This window comes from Pseudophryne corroboree, chromosome 3, assembly GCF_028390025.1.
Source record: "Pseudophryne corroboree isolate aPseCor3 chromosome 3, aPseCor3.hap2, whole genome shotgun sequence".
Classification (NCBI taxonomy): domain Eukaryota; kingdom Metazoa; phylum Chordata; class Amphibia; order Anura; family Myobatrachidae; genus Pseudophryne; species Pseudophryne corroboree.
In genome coordinates, this window is record NC_086446.1 from 114,599,939 (window position 1) to 114,607,438 (window position 7,500).

At 41.6% G+C, this 7,500-nt stretch overlaps 28 non-coding genes and 5 pseudogenes across 28 annotated transcripts; all 33 read right to left on the reverse strand.

Moving 5' to 3' along the window:
- Positions 1-50: 50 nt before the first annotated feature.
- On the reverse strand, positions 51-169 carry LOC135061606 (5S ribosomal RNA). Its single transcript, XR_010247983.1, has one exon. It is a non-coding gene; the product is annotated as a 5S ribosomal RNA (ribosomal RNA).
- Positions 170-276: 107 nt separating this feature from the next.
- Positions 277-395, reverse strand: LOC135061279 (5S ribosomal RNA). Its single transcript, XR_010247665.1, has one exon. It is a non-coding gene; the product is annotated as a 5S ribosomal RNA (ribosomal RNA).
- Positions 396-506: 111 nt separating this feature from the next.
- LOC135065567 (5S ribosomal RNA) lies at positions 507-625 on the reverse strand. The gene has a single exon (XR_010251845.1). It is a non-coding gene; the product is annotated as a 5S ribosomal RNA (ribosomal RNA).
- Positions 626-732: 107 nt separating this feature from the next.
- On the reverse strand, positions 733-851 carry LOC135061607 (5S ribosomal RNA). Its single transcript, XR_010247984.1, has one exon. It is a non-coding gene; the product is annotated as a 5S ribosomal RNA (ribosomal RNA).
- Positions 852-958: 107 nt separating this feature from the next.
- On the reverse strand, positions 959-1,077 carry LOC134888694 (5S ribosomal RNA). The gene has a single exon (XR_010171169.1). It is a non-coding gene; the product is annotated as a 5S ribosomal RNA (ribosomal RNA).
- A 107-nt stretch (positions 1,078-1,184) lies between these two features.
- On the reverse strand, positions 1,185-1,303 carry LOC134892307 (5S ribosomal RNA; annotated as a pseudogene).
- Positions 1,304-1,414: 111 nt separating this feature from the next.
- On the reverse strand, positions 1,415-1,533 carry LOC135067281 (5S ribosomal RNA). Its single transcript, XR_010253501.1, has one exon. It is a non-coding gene; the product is annotated as a 5S ribosomal RNA (ribosomal RNA).
- Positions 1,534-1,640: 107 nt separating this feature from the next.
- On the reverse strand, positions 1,641-1,759 carry LOC134888705 (5S ribosomal RNA). The gene has a single exon (XR_010171170.1). It is a non-coding gene; the product is annotated as a 5S ribosomal RNA (ribosomal RNA).
- A 107-nt stretch (positions 1,760-1,866) lies between these two features.
- On the reverse strand, positions 1,867-1,985 carry LOC135061216 (5S ribosomal RNA). The gene has a single exon (XR_010247604.1). It is a non-coding gene; the product is annotated as a 5S ribosomal RNA (ribosomal RNA).
- Positions 1,986-2,096: 111 nt separating this feature from the next.
- On the reverse strand, positions 2,097-2,215 carry LOC134888717 (5S ribosomal RNA). Its single transcript, XR_010171171.1, has one exon. It is a non-coding gene; the product is annotated as a 5S ribosomal RNA (ribosomal RNA).
- A 107-nt stretch (positions 2,216-2,322) lies between these two features.
- Positions 2,323-2,441, reverse strand: LOC134886644 (5S ribosomal RNA). The gene has a single exon (XR_010170724.1). It is a non-coding gene; the product is annotated as a 5S ribosomal RNA (ribosomal RNA).
- A 107-nt stretch (positions 2,442-2,548) lies between these two features.
- On the reverse strand, positions 2,549-2,667 carry LOC134887977 (5S ribosomal RNA; annotated as a pseudogene).
- A 111-nt stretch (positions 2,668-2,778) lies between these two features.
- Positions 2,779-2,897, reverse strand: LOC134884818 (5S ribosomal RNA). Its single transcript, XR_010168950.1, has one exon. It is a non-coding gene; the product is annotated as a 5S ribosomal RNA (ribosomal RNA).
- A 107-nt stretch (positions 2,898-3,004) lies between these two features.
- Positions 3,005-3,123, reverse strand: LOC134888728 (5S ribosomal RNA). Its single transcript, XR_010171172.1, has one exon. It is a non-coding gene; the product is annotated as a 5S ribosomal RNA (ribosomal RNA).
- Positions 3,124-3,230: 107 nt separating this feature from the next.
- Positions 3,231-3,349, reverse strand: LOC135068630 (5S ribosomal RNA). Its single transcript, XR_010254826.1, has one exon. It is a non-coding gene; the product is annotated as a 5S ribosomal RNA (ribosomal RNA).
- A 107-nt stretch (positions 3,350-3,456) lies between these two features.
- On the reverse strand, positions 3,457-3,575 carry LOC135069090 (5S ribosomal RNA). Its single transcript, XR_010255280.1, has one exon. It is a non-coding gene; the product is annotated as a 5S ribosomal RNA (ribosomal RNA).
- A 107-nt stretch (positions 3,576-3,682) lies between these two features.
- On the reverse strand, positions 3,683-3,801 carry LOC135060882 (5S ribosomal RNA). Its single transcript, XR_010247277.1, has one exon. It is a non-coding gene; the product is annotated as a 5S ribosomal RNA (ribosomal RNA).
- Positions 3,802-3,908: 107 nt separating this feature from the next.
- Positions 3,909-4,027, reverse strand: LOC135069193 (5S ribosomal RNA). The gene has a single exon (XR_010255381.1). It is a non-coding gene; the product is annotated as a 5S ribosomal RNA (ribosomal RNA).
- Positions 4,028-4,134: 107 nt separating this feature from the next.
- LOC134888741 (5S ribosomal RNA) lies at positions 4,135-4,253 on the reverse strand. The gene has a single exon (XR_010171174.1). It is a non-coding gene; the product is annotated as a 5S ribosomal RNA (ribosomal RNA).
- Positions 4,254-4,360: 107 nt separating this feature from the next.
- LOC135061217 (5S ribosomal RNA) lies at positions 4,361-4,479 on the reverse strand. Its single transcript, XR_010247605.1, has one exon. It is a non-coding gene; the product is annotated as a 5S ribosomal RNA (ribosomal RNA).
- Positions 4,480-4,590: 111 nt separating this feature from the next.
- On the reverse strand, positions 4,591-4,709 carry LOC134888752 (5S ribosomal RNA). Its single transcript, XR_010171175.1, has one exon. It is a non-coding gene; the product is annotated as a 5S ribosomal RNA (ribosomal RNA).
- A 107-nt stretch (positions 4,710-4,816) lies between these two features.
- On the reverse strand, positions 4,817-4,935 carry LOC135068101 (5S ribosomal RNA). The gene has a single exon (XR_010254308.1). It is a non-coding gene; the product is annotated as a 5S ribosomal RNA (ribosomal RNA).
- A 107-nt stretch (positions 4,936-5,042) lies between these two features.
- Positions 5,043-5,161, reverse strand: LOC134887978 (5S ribosomal RNA; annotated as a pseudogene).
- A 111-nt stretch (positions 5,162-5,272) lies between these two features.
- Positions 5,273-5,391, reverse strand: LOC135065568 (5S ribosomal RNA). The gene has a single exon (XR_010251846.1). It is a non-coding gene; the product is annotated as a 5S ribosomal RNA (ribosomal RNA).
- A 107-nt stretch (positions 5,392-5,498) lies between these two features.
- On the reverse strand, positions 5,499-5,617 carry LOC134888763 (5S ribosomal RNA). The gene has a single exon (XR_010171176.1). It is a non-coding gene; the product is annotated as a 5S ribosomal RNA (ribosomal RNA).
- A 107-nt stretch (positions 5,618-5,724) lies between these two features.
- LOC135068631 (5S ribosomal RNA) lies at positions 5,725-5,843 on the reverse strand. The gene has a single exon (XR_010254827.1). It is a non-coding gene; the product is annotated as a 5S ribosomal RNA (ribosomal RNA).
- A 107-nt stretch (positions 5,844-5,950) lies between these two features.
- On the reverse strand, positions 5,951-6,069 carry LOC135061829 (5S ribosomal RNA). The gene has a single exon (XR_010248197.1). It is a non-coding gene; the product is annotated as a 5S ribosomal RNA (ribosomal RNA).
- A 107-nt stretch (positions 6,070-6,176) lies between these two features.
- LOC135070521 (5S ribosomal RNA) lies at positions 6,177-6,295 on the reverse strand. The gene has a single exon (XR_010256683.1). It is a non-coding gene; the product is annotated as a 5S ribosomal RNA (ribosomal RNA).
- Positions 6,296-6,402: 107 nt separating this feature from the next.
- LOC134887489 (5S ribosomal RNA) lies at positions 6,403-6,521 on the reverse strand (annotated as a pseudogene).
- A 107-nt stretch (positions 6,522-6,628) lies between these two features.
- Positions 6,629-6,747, reverse strand: LOC134888775 (5S ribosomal RNA). The gene has a single exon (XR_010171178.1). It is a non-coding gene; the product is annotated as a 5S ribosomal RNA (ribosomal RNA).
- Positions 6,748-6,858: 111 nt separating this feature from the next.
- Positions 6,859-6,977, reverse strand: LOC135063824 (5S ribosomal RNA). The gene has a single exon (XR_010250147.1). It is a non-coding gene; the product is annotated as a 5S ribosomal RNA (ribosomal RNA).
- Positions 6,978-7,084: 107 nt separating this feature from the next.
- LOC134887611 (5S ribosomal RNA) lies at positions 7,085-7,203 on the reverse strand (annotated as a pseudogene).
- A 107-nt stretch (positions 7,204-7,310) lies between these two features.
- Positions 7,311-7,429, reverse strand: LOC134888787 (5S ribosomal RNA). Its single transcript, XR_010171179.1, has one exon. It is a non-coding gene; the product is annotated as a 5S ribosomal RNA (ribosomal RNA).
- Between the last annotated feature and the right edge of the window lie 71 nt (positions 7,430-7,500).

Here is a 7,500-nt window from a genome sequence, read left to right on the forward strand (position 1 = left end):
TACGTTTGAAAATGGAATGCATCAACAGAACGGTGTTGGCAGTATAAAATTATCTACAGCACCTTGTATTCCCAGGTGGTCTCCCATCCAAGTACTAACCAGGCCCAACACTGCTTAGCTTTCAAGATCAGATGAGATTGGGCGTATCCAGTGTGGTGTGGCTGTAGATGAGCTTTGTGGTTTCTGTTAGAACTTTTCTACTTCTAACTACTGGTTCATAAATGAATACGTTTGAAAATGGAATGCATCAACAGAACGGTGTTGGCAGTATAAAAATATCTACAGCACCTTGTATTCCCAGGTGGTCTCCCATACAAGTACTGACCAGGCCCAACACTGCTTAGCTTCCAAGATCAGATGAGATTGGGTGTATCCAGTGTGGTGTGGCTGTAGATGAGCTTTGTGGTTTCTGTTTGAACTTTTCAACTTCTAACTACTGGTTCATAAATGAATACGTTTGAAAATGGAATGCATCAACAGAACGGTGTTGGCAGTATAAAAAAAAATATCTACAGCACACTGTATTCCCAGGTGGTCTCCCATCCAAGTACTAACCAGTCCCAACACTGCTTAGCTTCCAAGATCAGATGAGATTGGGCGTATCCAGTGTGGTGTGGCTGTAGATGAACTTTGTGGTTTCTGTTAGAACTTTTCTACTTCTAACTACTGGTTCATAAATGAATACGTTTGAAAATGGAATGCATCAACAGAACGGTGTTGGCAGTATAAAATTATCTACAGCACCTTGTATTCCCAGGTGGTCTCCCATCCAAGTACTAACCAGGCCCAACACTGCTTAGCTTTCAAGATCAGATGAGATTGGGCGTATCCAGTGTGGTGTGGCTGTAGATGAGCTTTATGGTTTCTGTTAGAACTTTTCTACTTCTAACTACTGGTTCATAAATGAATACATTTGAAAAGTGAATGCATCAACAGAACGGTGTTGGCAGTATAAAAATATCTACAGCACCTTGTATTCCCAGGTGGTCTCCCATCCAAGTACTAACCAGGCCCAACACTGCTTAGCTTCCAAGATCAGATGAGATTGGGCGTATCCAGTGTGGTGTGGCTGTAGATGAGCTTTATGGTTTCTGTTAGAACTTTTCTACTTCTAACTACTGGTTCATAAATGAATACGTTTGAAAATGGAATGCATCAACAGAACGGTGTTGGCAGTATAAAAATATCTACAGCACCTTGTATTCCCAGGTGGTCTCCCATTCAAGTACTAACCAGGCCCAACACTGGTTAGCTTCCAAGATCAGATGAGATTTGGCGTATCCAGTGTGGTGTGCCTGTAGATGAACTTTGTGGTTTCTGTTAGAACTTTTCTACTTCTAACTACTGGTTCATAAATGAATACGTTTGAAAATGGAATGCATCAACAGAACGGTGTTGGCAGTATAAAAAAAAATATCTACAGCACACTGTATTCTCAGGTGGTCTCCCATCCAAGTACTAACCAGTCCCAACACTGCTTAGCTTCCAAGATCAGATGAGATTGGGCGTATCCAGTGTGGTGTGGCTGTAGATGAACTTTGTGGTTTCTGTTAGAACTTTTCTACTTCTAACTACTGGTTCATAAATGTATACATTTGAAAAGTGAATGCATCAACAGAACGGTGTTGGCAGTATAAAAATATCTACAGCACCTTGTATTCCCAGGTGGTCTCCCATCCAAGTACTAACCAGGCCCAACACTGCTTAGCTTCCAAGATCAGATGAGATTGGGCGTATCCAGTGTGGTGTGGCTGTAGATGAGCTTTGTGGTTTCTGTTAGAACTTTTCTACTTCTAACTACTGGTTCATAAATGAATACGTTTGAAAATGGAATGCATCAACAGAACGGTGTTGGCAGTATAAAAATATCTACAGCACCTTGTATTCCCAGGTGGTCTCCCATCCAAGTACTAACCAGGCCCAACACTGCTTAGCTTCCAAGATCAGATGTGATTGGGCGTATCCAGTGTGGTGTAGCTGTAGATGAACTTTGTGGTTTCTGGTAGAACTTTTCTACTTCTAACTACTGGTTCATAAATGAATACGTTTGAAAATGGAATGCATCAACAGAACGGTGTTGGCAGTATAAAAAAAAATATCTACAGCACCTTGTATTCCCAGGTGGTCTCCCATCCAAGTACTAACCAGGCCCAACACTGCTTAGCTTCCAAGATCAGATGAGATTGGGCGTATCCAGTGTGGTGTGGCTGTAGATGAGCTTAGTGGTTTCTGTTAGAACTTTTCTACTTCTAACTACTGGTTCATAAATGAATACGTTTGAAAATGGAATGCATCAACAGAACGGTGTTGGCAGTTTAAAAATATCTACAGCACCTTGTATTCCCAGGTGGTCTCCCATCCAAGTACTAACCAGTCCCAACACTGCTTAGCTTTCAAGATCAGATGAGATTGGGCGTATCCAGTGTGGTGTGGCTGTAGATGAGCTTTGTGGTTTCTGTTAGAACTTTTCTACTTCTAACTACTGGTTCATAAATGAATACGTTTGAAAATGGAATGCATCAACAGAACGGTGTTGGCAGTATAAAAATATCTACAGCACCTTGTATTCCCAGGTGGTCTCCCATCCAAGTACTAACCAGGCCCAACACTGGTTAGCTTCCAAGATCAGATGAGATTTGGCATATCCAGTGTGGTGTGGCTGTAGATGAACTTTGTGGTTTCTGTTAGAACTTTTCTACTTCTAACTACTGGTTCATAAATGAATACGTTTGAAAATGGAATGCATCAACAGAACGGTGTTGGCAGTATAAAAAAAAATATCTACAGCACACTGTATTCCCAGGTGGTCTCCCATCCAAGTACTAACCAGTCCCAACACTGATTAGCTTCCAAGATCAGATGAGATTGGGCGTATCCAGTGTGGTGTGGCTGTAGATGAACTTTGTGGTTTCTGTTAGAACTTTTCTACTTCTAACTACTGGTTCATAAATGGATACGTTTGAAAATGGAATGCATCAACAGAACGGTGTTGGCAGTATAAAATTATCTACAGCACCTTGTATTCCCAGGTGGTCTCCCATCCAAGTACTAACCAGGCCCAACACTGCTTAGCTTCCAAGATCAGATGAGATTGGGCGTATCCAGTGTGGTGTGGCTGTAGATGAGCTTTATGGTTTCTGTTAGAACTTTTCTACTTCTAACTAATGGTTCATAAATGAATACGTTTGAAAATGGAATGCATCAACAGAACGGTGTTGGCAGTATAAAATTATCTACAGCACCTTGTATTCCCAGTTGGTCTCCCATCCAAGTACTAACCAGGACCAACACTGCTTAGCTTCCAAGATCAGATGAGATTGGGCGTATCCAGTGTGGTGTGGCTGTAGATGAGCTTTATGGTTTCTGTTAGAACTTTTCTACTTCTAACTACTGGTTCATAAATGAATACGTTTGAAAATGGTATGCATCAACAGAACGGTGTTGGCAGTATAAAAATATCTACAGCACCTTGCATTCCCAGGTGGTCTCCCATCCAAATACTAACCAGGCCCAACACTGTTTAGCTTCCAAGATCAGATGAGATTGGGCGTATCCAGTGTGGTGTGGCTGTAGATGAGCTTTGTGGTTTCTGTTAGAACTTTTCTACTTCTAACTACTGGTTCATAAATGAATACGTTTGAAAATGGAATGCATCAACAGAACGGTGTTGGCAGTATAAAAATATCTACAGTACCTTGTATTCCCAGGTGGTCTCCCATCCAAGTACTAACCAGGCCCAACACTGCTTAGCTTCCAAGATCAGATGAGATTGGGCGTATCCAGTGTGGTGTGGCTGTAGATGACCTTTGTGGTTTCTGTTAGAACTTTTCTACTTCTAACTACTGGTTCATAAATGAATACGTTTGAAAATGGAATACATCAACAGAACGGTGTTGGCAGTATAAAAATATCTACAGCACCTTGTATTCCCAGGTGGTCTCCCATACAAGTACTGACCAGGCCCAACACTGCTTAGCTTCCAAGATCAGATGAGATTGGGCGTATCCAGTGTGGTGTGGCTGCAGATGAGCTTTGTGGTTTCTGTTTGAACTTTTCTACTTCTAACTACTGGTTCATAAATGAATACATTTGAAAAGTGAATGCATCAACAGAACGGTGTTGGCAGTATAAAAATATCTACAGCACCTTGTATTCCCAGGTGGTCTCCCATCCAAGTACTAACCAGGCCCAACACTGCTTAGCTTCCAAGATCAGATGAGATTGGGCGTATCCAGTGTGGTGTGGCTGTAGATGAGCTTTGTGGTTTCTGTTAGAACTTTTCTACTTCTAACTACTGGTTCATAAATGAATACGTTTGAAAATGGAATGCATCAACAGAACGGTGTTGGCAGTATAAAAATATCTACAGCACCTTGTATTCCCAGGTGGTCTCCCATCCAAGTACTAACCAGGCCCAACACTGCTTAGCTTCCAAGATCAGATGTGATTGGGCGTATCCAGTGTGGTGTAGCTGTAGATGAACTTTGTGGTTTCTGGTAGAACTTTTCTACTTCTAACTACTGGTTCATAAATGAATACGTTTGAAAATGGAATGCATCAACAGAACGGTGTTGGCAGTATAAAAAAAAATATCTACAGCACCTTGTATTCCCAGGTGGTCTCCCATCCAAGTACTAACCAGGCCCAACACTGCTTAGCTTCCAAGATCAGATGAGATTGGGCGTATCCAGTGTGGTGTGGCTGTAGATGAGCTTAGTGGTTTCTGTTAGAACTTTTCTACTTCTAACTACTGGTTCATAAATGAATACGTTTGAAAATGGAATGCATCAACAGAACGGTGTTGGCAGTTTAAAAATATCTACAGCACCTTGTATTCCCAGGTGGTCTCCCATCCAAGTACTAACCAGTCCCAACACTGCTTAGCTTCCAAGATCAGATGAGATTGGGCGTATCCAGTGTGGTGTGGCTGTAGATGAGCTTTGTGGTTTCTGTTAGAACTTTTCTACTTCTAACTACTGGTTCATAAATGAATACGTTTGAAAATGGAATGCATCAACAGAACGGTGTTGGCAGTATAAAAATATCTACAGCACCTTGTATTCCCAGGTGGTCTCCCATCCAAGTACTAACCAGGCCCAACACTGGTTAGCTTCCAAGATCAGATGAGATTTGGCATATCCAGTGTGGTGTGGCTGTAGATGAACTTTGTGGTTTCTGTTAGAACTTTTCTACTTCTAACTACTGGTTCATAAATGAATACGTTTGAAAATGGAATGCATCAACAGAACGGTGTTGGCAGTATAAAAAAAAATATCTACAGCACACTGTATTCCCAGGTGGTCTCCCATCCAAGTACTAACCAGTCCCAACACTGCTTAGCTTCCAAGATCAGATGAGATTGGGCGTATCCAGTGTGGTGTGGCTGTAGATGAACTTTGTGGTTTCTGTTAGAACTTTTCTACTTCTAACTACTGGTTCATAAATGGATACGTTTGAAAATGGAATGCATCAACAGAACGGTGTTGGCAGTATAAAATTATCTACAGCACCTTGTATTCCCAGGTGGTCTCCCATCCAAGTACTAACCAGGCCCAACACTGCTTAGCTTCCAAGATCAGATGAGATTGGGCGTATCCAGTGTGGTGTGGCTGTAGATGAGCTTTATGGTTTCTGTTAGAACTTTTCTACTTCTAACTAATGGTTCATAAATGAATACGTTTGAAAATGGAATGCATCAACAGAACGGTGTTGGCAGTATAAAATTATCTACAGCACCTTGTATTCCCAGTTGGTCTCCCATCCAAGTACTAACCAGGACCAACACTGCTTAGCTTCCAAGATCAGATGAGATTGGGCGTATCCAGTGTGGTGTGGCTGTAGATGAGCTTTATGGTTTCTGTTAGAACTTTTCTACTTCTAACTACTGGTTCATAAATGAATACGTTTGAAAATGGTATGCATCAACAGAACGGTGTTGGCAGTATAAAAATATCTACAGCACCTTGCATTCCCAGGTGGTCTCCCATCCAAGTACTAACCAGGCCCAACACTGTTTAGCTTCCAAGATCAGATGAGATTGGGCGTATCCAGTGTGGTGTGGCTGTAGATGAGCTTTGTGGTTTCTGTTAGAACTTTTCTACTTCTAACTACTGGTTCATAAATGAATACGTTTGAAAATGGAATGCATCAACAGAACGGTGTTGGCAGTATAAAAATATCTACAGTACCTTGTATTCCCAGGTGGTCTCCCATCCAAGAACTAACCAGGCCCAACACTGCTTAGCTTCCAAGATCAGATGAGATTGGGCGTATCCAGTGTGGTGTGGCTGTAGATGACCTTTGTGGTTTCTGTTAGAACTTTTCTACTTCTAACTACTGGTTCATAAATGAATACGTTTGAAAATGGAATACATCAACAGAACGGTGTTGGCAGTATAAAAATATCTACAGCACCTTGTATTCCAAGGTGGTCTCCCATACAAGTACTGACCAGGCCCAACACTGCTTAGCTTCCAAGATCAGATGAGATTGGGCGTATCCAGTGTGGTGTGGCTGCAGATGAGCTTTGTGGTTTCTGTTTGAACTTTTCTACTTCTAACTACTGGTTCATAAATGAATACATTTGAAAAGTGAATGCATCAACAGAACGGTGTTGGCAGTATAAAAATATCTACAGCACCTTGTATTCCCAGGTGGTCTCCCATCCAAGTACTAACCAGGCCCAACACTGCTTAGCTTCCAAGATCAGATGAGATTGGGCGTATCCAGTGTGGTGTGGCTGTAGATGAGCTTTGTGGTTTCTGTTTGAACTTTTCTACTTCTAACTACTGGTTCATAAATGAATATGTTTTAAAATGGAATGCATCAACAGAACGGTGTTGGCAGTATAAAAAAAAATATCTACAGCACCTTGTATTCCCAGGTGGTCTCCCATCCAAGTACTAACCAGGCCCAATACTGCTTAGCTTCCAAGATCAGATGAGATTGGGCGTATCCAGTGTGGTGTGGCTGTAGATGAACTTTGTGGTTTCTGTTAGAACTTTTCTACTTCTAACTACTGGTTCATAAATGAATACGTTTTAAAATGGAATGCATCAACAGAACGGTGTTGGCAGTATAAAATTATCTAATGCACCTTGTATTCCCAGGTGGTCTCCCATCCAAGTACTAACCAGGCCCAACACTGCTTAGCTTCCAAGATCAGATGAGATTGGGCGTATCCAGTGTGGTGTGGCTGTAGATGAGCTTTATGGTTTCTGTTAGAACTTTTCTACTTCTAACTACTGGTTCATAAATGAATACGTTTGAAAATGGAATGCATCAACAGAACGGTGTTGGTAGTATAAAAATATCTACAGCACCTTGTATTCCCAGGTGGTCTCCCATCCAAGTACTAACCAGGCCCAACACTGCTTAGCTTCCAAGATCAGATGAGATTGGGCGTATCCAGTGTGGTGTGGCTGTAGATGAGCTTTGTGGTTTCTGTTTGAACTTTTCAACTTCTAACTACTGGTTCATAAATGAATACATTTGAAAAGT